The 10,163-nt window shown below is 36.3% G+C and overlaps 1 pseudogene; it reads left to right on the forward strand.

The window, feature by feature from the left end:
* Positions 1-8,478: 8,478 nt before the first annotated feature.
* LOC146394752 (U4 spliceosomal RNA) lies at positions 8,479-8,608 on the forward strand (annotated as a pseudogene).
* The last annotated feature ends 1,555 nt before the right edge of the window (positions 8,609-10,163 follow it).

A 10,163-nucleotide genomic window follows, 5' to 3' on the forward strand; every position in this document is an offset into this window, starting at 1 on the left:
TGGAGGTTCTCAGGCTAGGGGTCTAATCGGAGCTGTAGCTGTCAGCCTACTCCAGAGCCCCAACAATGAGGGATCCAAGCAGCATCTGCAACCTACATCACAGCTTATGGCAATGCTGGATCCTTAACCCACTGAATGAGGCCAGGGGTTGAACCCGTGTCCTCATGGATGCTAGTTGGGTTTGCTAACAACTGAGCCATGACAGGAACTCCTAGTTCTGTAGTTTAATATAATTTTAATTTATTATTATAATTATCAATTTAAAAATGTTTTAGCTGCTTTATCTTGAAATATTTCTTCTGCATCATACTCTACTTCCTTCTGGAACTCTAATTGCACATATATTATCCCACAGATCCTATTTGGGTGATTTTCATTCATCTTTCTTTAAGTTTAATAATAATTTCCTCTGTTATAATCAGCCTACTCTTAAGTCCATCAAATTTATTTTTCATCTCTGATGTGGTCCTTTTCACTGTTCATATTCCCATTTTGTTATTTTGTTTTATTTTTTGTTTACGATTTCCATTTTTCTAATGGAATTCCCCCTCTGTTAATGTGTGTTGTCTACCTCTTCCACTATGTCTTTTTTTTTTTTTTTTTTTTTTTTTTTTTTTTTTTTTTTTTTTGCTCATCCATGACACGTGTAAATACCTGGGCCAGGGATCAAATCTGAGCCACAGCTGTGGCAACACCAGATCTTAACCCATTGTGCCAGGCCAGGCTGCTGAGACAACACTGGACCTTAACTCACTGACCACAGCAGGAACTCCCACACTAGATTAACATAATATTTATTTTAGAGGTGCTTTTTGTTAAATTCAACACCTTATCCATTTTTCAATCTGATTTTTTTTAACTATTTTGTCTTTGTTTCAGTTTTATTTAGATTCCAGGATAGGGTTATGTTTTTCTCCTCAGAATTGCTAGAAATCTGAGTAGTGGTATGATTCAAGTTCTCTTAATGCTTTTTAGCTTTGCTGACAGTCTTTTGGGAAATAGGAAGTTCCCTTTGCTTTGCAGTCCTCTCTCTTATACTCAGCACTATAGGGGATCTCAGTCAGGATGATCTATCAACTTTCAGGCAGCCAATGCAGTGCACACTATGAAGACTAGAGTGCATCAGAAAAATTTATCTCAGCAATCTGGTCTTGCCTCTGCCTTTAGCTTACATCCTCTTTACTATTAGTGAATGCCATGGCAAAGAGTTGGTGGGTAGGTAGGGCATGATTACAAGTTTACTCTTTGGGAGTTCCTGTTGTGGCTCAGGGGTTAGTGAACCCAACTAGCATCCATGAGGACGTGGGTTTGATCCCTGCCGCGATCAGTGGGTTAAGGATTTGGCGTTGCCATGAGCTGTGTTGTAGGTCGCAGGTGTGGCTCAAATCCAGCATTGCTGTGGCTGTGGCATAGACCAGTGGCTACAGCTCCAACTGGACCCTTAGCCTGGGAATCTCCATATGCCACAGGTATGGCCCTAAAAAGACAAAAAGGCCAAAAAAAAAAACCCCAAACACCAAGTTTACTCTTTGGTTTGTTGCTCCTTGCAAGACATCCTGATCTATCATATCTGCCTGAATTTTATCATTAAAATTATTTTAAACTCTTGCTGAATTCTCCTTACTAGTCTATGTCTGATTCTGCCTGCCTCCTCCTGCATGCTAAAGATAAAAGTAGCTATGTTTTTTTTTTTTCTTTCTACTTGGAAGTACTTGTCACTTTCTGAAGATTATTTAATTTAATTTGTATTCTCAGCTCTCTGATGAATTTAAAAGTTATGATTCCATCGATTACTTGGATTTTTCACATTGTTAAGAATCATGGCTTGTTGTGATTTTTCTACATTATGAGTCAAATATATTGTAATAAAGGATTTATTAAATTTAAACTTACTTAAATTTATAAACATATTACATTTATTATGTATTGCTTCTCTAACTTGTGAAATCTATGGCATCTATAAAAACCATGTATGGATTATATTAGAGGTAGATCTATTCTTAGGCCCAGCCCTGTATATTGTAACTCATTTCCTGGATTGTGAATAAATAAAGTGTGGTGTCCTGAGTGAACTACTCATAATATTCACATAGCTCAAAAACTGTGGTTAAGGGAGTTCCTGTCGTGGCTCTGCGGAAAAGAATCTGACTAGTGTCCATGAGGATGCAAGTTTTATCCCTGGCCTCGCTCAGTGGGCTAAGGGTCTGCTGTTGTCATGAGCTGTGGTGTAGGTCACAGACGCGGCTTGGATCTGGCATTGCTGTGGCTGTGGTGTAGGCCAGTGGCTACAGTTCTGATTTAACCCCTTGCATGAGAACCTCCATATGCCACAGTGCAGCCCTAAAAAGAAAAAAACAAAAACAAAAAACAACAACAAAAAAACTATGGTTAAATGCAATAAAAATTTGTGTTAAATTTTCACCTTTCTAAATTGATGTCAGAGCTTTGCCATTAAAATGAATTTTGAATGAAATTCAGCTTATCATATGTCTCAAGAATTAAGTCACAAATGCCAGCTGTGTCCTCTAAGGTAGACTTTTGTTATATAGGTGGAAGCAATTTTCTCACTACAAGAAGTATCGGGATGTCAGAGCTTGAATTAATCATCCTTAAAAAGAGAAAAAATAAAGATTACAACTTTGTTTTGCCTCAAAGTCTCCTTCCTTGTAGCTAAGTAGAAGTGTGTCTATGTTGCTGTGTAGGCCAGTGGTTACAGCTCCGATTAGACCCCTAGCCTGAGAACCTCCATATGCCACGGGAGCGGCCCTAGAAAAGGCAAAAAAAGACAAAAAAAAAATAAATAAATAAAATAAAATAAAATGCAGATGTTTAAAAAAAGAAGTGTGTTTATGAAACAAAATTGCTATTCTTTTATTTTTAATTTAATATTTGTCAATGAGTACATATACATCTTTTGTTTTAGTTCCATTTGATTGTTTACAAAAATTTAGGAAACCACGAGCCCAGAGATCTCCTTGTACTAATTTCTGCCTCTCTGTCTATCAAATCTTACCTGTGTCTCAATATTCAGTTTACCCTAGCCAATATGGATTTATTTATCACTAGTGTACTGCTTAGACATGTATCATTAATTCTTTAAGGTTGCATATTTTCACACTCCAAAATTACTTTTTCCTTGAAAATGGAGACTTTATATTTTTGACCTGGCCTAGCTTCTCAACTTTGTACACATGTACATACAGATGTTACAGCTGTATCTTTTCTGTTATTGTCTGTGTGCAGCAAAGAACTGAAGTGGTGGATGCATTAGAGAGTGTAAACAAGCTCTTTAAAGTGAAAAGTGTTGTAGCTCTGTTGGACTCTTTGGAAGCACAAGCAAGTTCTCCAAGGCAGAAGTGTTATGGTAATTTTATTAAAGGGAAAGTACACTCTCAGAGGCAGAGCAGGCTGGCTCCCTGAGAATAGGGACTGGCCCTGCTTTACAATTATGTTTCCCTTATATCTCCATGCTGTGGACCAGAGTGAAGACCTGGTTCTTCCCACAATAGGCCCACTGTTAGTGTATGAGGGCAGGTGTTGATTGGTCTTTTGCATGAGGCATGTTTGATCTTCTGATTGGCCTCAGGCAAGATACATCATTTGCATGGGAGACAGGTTATGGGGAAGTTCCCTGGAAAGTCCCTTGTCCTTACACTAGTGTGTGTGTATATTGCCCTCGTAGGGGTGGGATGAGGAGTGGGCCACAAACAAATCCTAGTAGGGAGTAGGAAGGAGTAAGTCAGATTTCTCAAGGTGGGGTAAGGGACATTACAATGAGATAGGTGTGGTGATGATAAGGATCTGGTAATTCTTGTCTTGGACATAGGCTTTGAGTTTAATCTCCTTGAAGGGGACTTGAAGCTCAACACACACACACACACACACACACACACACAAATAACTCAAATGCTTCCTTATTTTACCTGCCAGAACCACATATTTAGGGTATAAGAATTTATGAGCATCCATAAACTTATGATTCATTCATGATTGTAATGATACATATCCTTAATAGTAAAACATCAAGGTTATGTTAAATTTCATCTGCTTTATAAATTTCTCTATGCTACAACTGTTATATAGTTTAAATATCATCAGAAAGATTCTCAGTATAAATATTTAAAATTGGTTTGTCTTTTATTAGCTTGAACACTGAAGTGGGCTTATGTGTTGCATATTTAAAATTTTAAACAAACAGATATAGACAAAATGATGAAATGTAGTTATAGTTTTCTTTTAATCATTTTCAGAATTAAGATTTGCTTCCTCAAGTCATTTATAATTTTTTTTTCTTATGTCCTGTGTTTTGCTTGGTTGCTATAGAAATAGAAAACATACTCAAACTTGTGTTTATTTTTGCATTTGCTTTGATAGAAAAGGGCTGAAAGCAGTTCTTCTTGATGTGTTAGGACAAGATGTTAGGTTTGTACATCACTTTAACCCCAGGCATTGGTTGTGTTTCCATAAATAAAAAGTACATGGTGGCTGTTGTAATAATGGCACTCTGCTCTAAGCTGAGAAGAATAGGTTGGTAGTTGCTTAACAATTCAGACTCAAAATCAGGAAAATATATTTTTTTCCCTGAAGAGCAATACACTTTTGGTTTGTTTATTTTTTATTTTATTTTTTTAACTGACACTGGTTTGGAGGAAAAGGAAAGGTGAATGGTATTAAACTGCTCACTATGGTAGTAATTGTTTGAATTGATTCTGGTACTTGGTTAGTAGTGGGTTGTTTTCAAAATGGCCAATTGTTGGATGGAATTTATCTAGCTATTGATAAGCTCAGTCTCAAGATTCAATTGGTTCCTGGTATCCATAAGACTTCTCCAGAGACGTGTTTTAGCTCATTACAGGCAAGGTGAGTTCACTATTTCTTGAGAATAAGTAGGATTTCTGTAGGTTGGGGTTAGGGTGGGAATTAGCTTTATCTTTTACAGACAGATAATTTGATAAGCCTGACCACCTGTATCACAAAGAGAATTTGAAGTAAATAGAAGAGACACCAACCTTAGCTAACCTTTTATTTTTTTTATGATATGAGAAGCAATTTAGGGATAAAAGAACATTTAGAGAAGCCTTTTGACACCCCCCTTGATATAAAGTAGATCAATTAAGTCAGATTTTTTTTCAAGTTCCTTTAGTCTCCTAGTCACTGGACTTCATTTCATTTAGTGTTAATAAAAGTATAGAAAAATGTAGTGATTTTTCTAGAATTAAACACATAAAGGGGTTACTTTACAGTTCTATTCCTAGGTGTGATTTTCACTCTCATTTAAAAAAATCTATAATTAGATGAGTGGTAACTTGGCTGAATTTAAAATTTATCAACATTGAAAACTCTAGCTTTGAGTGTACAAGGAAAGGGAACCATCTGAAATGATTGCTCAGAACTGTGCTGAATGATAAGCAATTGCCCATGGCTGCTGAAAATAACCAGAACAGGTGAACAGATATAGTATTTATATGAAATATATTTAGCAGGGGAATGAAAAGAAACACTGTATTTTATGATGATGATGGTGGGCTTGTGCTCCCACAGAATTTAGAAGATATAGACCACTTCTTAATTCTTATTTCTGACTTGGTTGGCCTTGGCCCTGACAAAGTTGAACCCGTTCTGTGCAGATAGTATTGTACTGGTCTATTATAAGGTAATAACAGGTAATATATAGGCCAGGGAGGGTGGAATTTCCTTGAGGAAGAAGTGCCCAATGGATTTGAGTGAATGTGCTAGATATCTGGATGGTAATGCATAGTTTAAACAAATTAAAAAAATTATTTGTTAAAGCAACTTTTCTCTCTGAATCTTAGGAAAATCATCTCCCATTTAAACTGAGATGTAATGACAACATTACTTCATTTTTCTTTGAGGGTGGAAGGAGGAGGCCAGCTAAAGGAACCTGTGCAGAACTATTTTTATTTCTCATCTGAAGTAATAAAGATAAGAGAAATGAAAAAAGTGCAAATAAAATTTATAAGAGGAAAAATAAATAAAAAAGTTTTTTTTCAGTGCCTTAAAAAATATGGCCAAAGACCCATTAGCAAAGGTCTCTAGGCAAATTAAGACAATCGAGAGTTTCCTAACCAGATACAAAGCACATGTCTTACTTGATAGCCAAGAAGAAACCCCTAAAAGATCTGACTTACAGGCTGAAAGCCTCATAGGCAGTCCCACAGATATCCAGAGGCAGAGAGATTTTGTTCCTTAAACCAGGGATTGGCAATCTTTTTCTATAAAAGTCCATGTAGTAAACATTTTAACTTTGTAGGACTTATATTCTCTATCCCAAGTATTCAACTCTTCCGTTATAGCATGAAAGCAGCCATAGACGTACATAATCAAATGGATGTGGCTATGTTCCAAAACATTTTATTTACAAAAACTGGCTGAGGTGAAATTTGGCCCCAGCTGTAGCTAGGCAAGTTTTGCCTTACACCAAAAGCTTGGGGATAATTTTCTGTAAACAGGCAAGTGTACATTCAGCATATAACCCAGTTATGCCTTCTTACATGAGCAAACACAATTTTGTTAGCTCTTCCTTCCTCCTTCACACTTGTGCTTGCTTCATAGCCTAAAGGCAATTTTAGAAAGCTCTATGCAGAATACTGAGTCTGGTGAGAACTCTGCAACTCTTTCAAAAAGGTGTCACTTTTGAAGTTTTCCTGGAGGTGCCAAATTATATGAGAGATAAAGGGCACACTAGTTGTCTTTGCTGGAAAAGCAAAGTCATTCCTTTATAAGTGACTCAGAGTGGTATTCTACTCAACATCAATTGAGCTTCAAGGGCCCTCCGAGCATCTACAAAAACTTTGTATTCAAAGATGTTTCCGAATGCTTTTATTTCAACCTGATCTATTGTTATTTACTTGCTCTAGGCTCAGCTGACCTTGAAATGTGATGTATTGAGAAGAGTATGAGATCAGATCTCAGCTTTAAAACATAATAGCTGTGTGACTTGGTTATTTATCCTTTAACCTATTTCCCAGTTTTTGCATGTGTAAAATGGGAAAATAATAATACCTACTTCACAGGATTATTGTGAAGATTCAATAACACGAAGTATATGAAGCATGTAGAACTCAGTACCTATATAGATAGATATTGTATACACATATATACAGTCTAATAAAAATTATTAGAATAAGAATTCTAATAAATAGAATTAAATACCTGAAAAGATTGCCTTACAGAGCTATTCCTAGTTTTGATTTTTCCCTCAAATTTTTCAGTCTATAGTTGGATGAGTGGTAACTGAAATCTCTGATTTATATTATATATATATACACACATACACACATATAAATATACTATATATATGTGTGTGTGTGTGTATATATATATATATATATATATATATAAAACTCAGAGGTCTGTCTTTTTCAATTCTTGCCTGTCTTTGTAACCATTGCCATTTGATGTATGATGCAAAAGTATAAAGAACTAAATTCATTTTCCTTCTCCTTTACTGACATAATGATTACCACGGGACATACAATATGGAGTTCCTATCATGGTGCAGTGGAAACGAATCCGATGAGGAACCATGAGGTTGCGGGTTCGATCCCTGGCCTTGCTCAGTGGGTTAAGGATCTGGCGTTGCCGTGAGCTGTGGTGTAGGTCACAGACGCAGCTCGGATCCCACATTGCTGTGGCTCTGGCGTAGGCCGGTGGCTACAGCTCTGATTAGACCCCTAGCCTGGGAACCTCCATATGCCACAGGTGCAGCCCTAAAAAGGATAAAAGACAAAAAAAAAAAAAAAAAGCACAAGCATAAGTTTCTGATAATTCATAGATGTGCCCTACTCAGCTTTTTCTTGTGCTACTGCCATAGGTGATGATCAAGACTTCAGCCATAGCTGCCTTGGAGATATCTATTATTGTCCCAAAGGAGGCTGAGCATGACTGTACTACCAGACCATCACAGACAAACTGCAGAAAAGGCATATATATGCTCAAAGTCTTAATCACCGTCAGCAAGGTTTGTTGACCATTTGAGTCCCTGTCAACTCTTAGTAGTTCAATCATGTTAAACATGTTGGATTGGTTAGCACTGCTTCTACTCAAAAACACTCCCTAACACTGTAAACCAGCTATAATGGGAAAAAAAAATCATTATGTATAATAAAATAAAATAAAATAAAAATATTGTGACAGTTCACCCTGCTGCCTAGATAACAAGGTAGTTTTCAAGGATTATATTACTATTGTGTGCAGTTTATACATAGAATGTGTTTCTTCAAATATTGGAATGAGGTTAGTAGAGATGTTTATCATGGGTGCAAGAAATTTTATTAAGTGAAACTAGGCAAGCCAGATTTTTAAAAAGTTAGAAGCTACAGAGTTTATTCAGGTCATAAAAGGTTGTACAAAAGTGATAGAAGTAATAAATTGCTGTATTAAAATGTCCATTCACCATTTTTTACTGATTCAAGTGGTTTTTACATTAACTTTTTCTTTTGCATCAACTTTTATTGTATCTTTGTGCAGTGGCAATATCACAGCTCATGAAGTTTATCTGAGGCACAATTATTGCTGATTGAAACTTTTAGAGTAATGATTTTTCCCACATAATGTTAATTATTTCTATACTAAAATTATGCATTTTAATTTAGGAATTTTAATGAATATTTGAAGGAGAGATGTGACTTGGAAGTTCATTAGCTATGTGGTTTTAAGGGTCTGTCAAGAGGAGGCAGAGAATGAACTAACAATTGAAAGAACATTAGTCTTATAGAAAGGCCATGTGAGTTCTATCACCTGAAGTCTGTTTTCCTAGGCTTCCTCCACTAAATCTTTCCAGGCTTCCATTTTCTCATATGACAGGTGGAGAAAATAATACCTGTCTTATATTCCTCATGGACTTGGATTTTCAGACAGTTACGATTTCAAATATTCGAACACTTTGACAGGACATTTGTCTTAATTTCTGGCTCACAAAACCCAGTTACATCAAGTGTTGTTGCATAACTAAGGTTGTAGAGAGCTAGAAGCTACACTTCAGCCTGGCTTTTATGTCTCTCATTTTATGTGCAATTATTGCTCTCTTTGTCTTTATGGTTTTTAGGCTCATGATAAAAGCTCTGAAGCATGAGAGTTGAAAAAGCAGCCATTCACATCTCCTAGTAACCTTCATTTTGTTGTTCCTTTTGCAGTTTTCCTGAGAAATATGACCGTTTTCAAATTTCACAGAGCTGAAAGAATGGTTGAGGGTATCACAGACTTACAGATTTTTGAATTGGAAAGATAAATTCCCTGCTTTCAGGTGAGAGTAAAGAAGTCCTGACACAATTTACTTATAACTGTCCATCCTTTGTTGTTTGTGGAGGAATAAGCATAAATAGAAGACAATAGAGTAGGGGATTATTGGCAGAGATTGCCAAAGGATAAGGAAAGTGGCCATCTGGTTAGTGTTAGGGTTTGCACAGGTATACTAGAGAAAAACAGAAAAGTTGTATAGATAGATACAGAATCCAGAAGCAGAAACCAACAAAGGGACTGTGGTTCACATGAAGTATTAAGGGGGACAAGGTAAAGGCCTGTTTGGAGAGGCAATGATGCAACTAGTACCTACTAATTTAAGACAGAAAAATCCCTTTGCAATATAATTAAACAGGCTTTGATCTTAGGAATGCATTTCTGAAACATAGCCTGACATCAAGACAATGCTTATTCCAACAAAACTTTGTAAGTTTCAGTCGCTGCAGAACTTTGTAAGCTTCAACACCTGCAGTGTAGCAGTGGCTATGTTAGAATGAGGTGAAGCAGGACAACTAAAAGTAGGAAATCAGTAGAATCAAGTGGGTGGCTAAAAGAAATATCTTAAGTGTCATTGAGGATTACACTTAGAAAATTAGATCTAACTATAAATGCAGGGAAACTGCACTGGTGATATAGAGAGGTAAGTAGAAGTTTCTCATCTGAACAAAGGTGTCCTTCTGACTAGGAAAAGTTCTTTGTGGTGATAACATATTCAAATGGTATTACCCCAGGATACCTAGGGCAGTGAGGGTAAGGTAGTTCAGCAATGTCTTCATTATGGTTTTCTTTTCATATGTGCTGGATAATAATATATTTATTCAACAAACATGTTTAATTTATTGAGTCATATATTTGATATATTATAAAAATAGAGAGGAATATGGCAGAGTCACTTACCCTTG

Source organism: Sus scrofa, chromosome X, assembly GCF_054392235.1.
Source record: "Sus scrofa isolate SSC_HxYL_T2T_F1_AM1 chromosome X, Sscrofa_HxYL_maternal_Yorkshire_Landrace_v2.0, whole genome shotgun sequence".
NCBI classification, from domain to species: Eukaryota; Metazoa; Chordata; class Mammalia; order Artiodactyla; family Suidae; genus Sus; species Sus scrofa.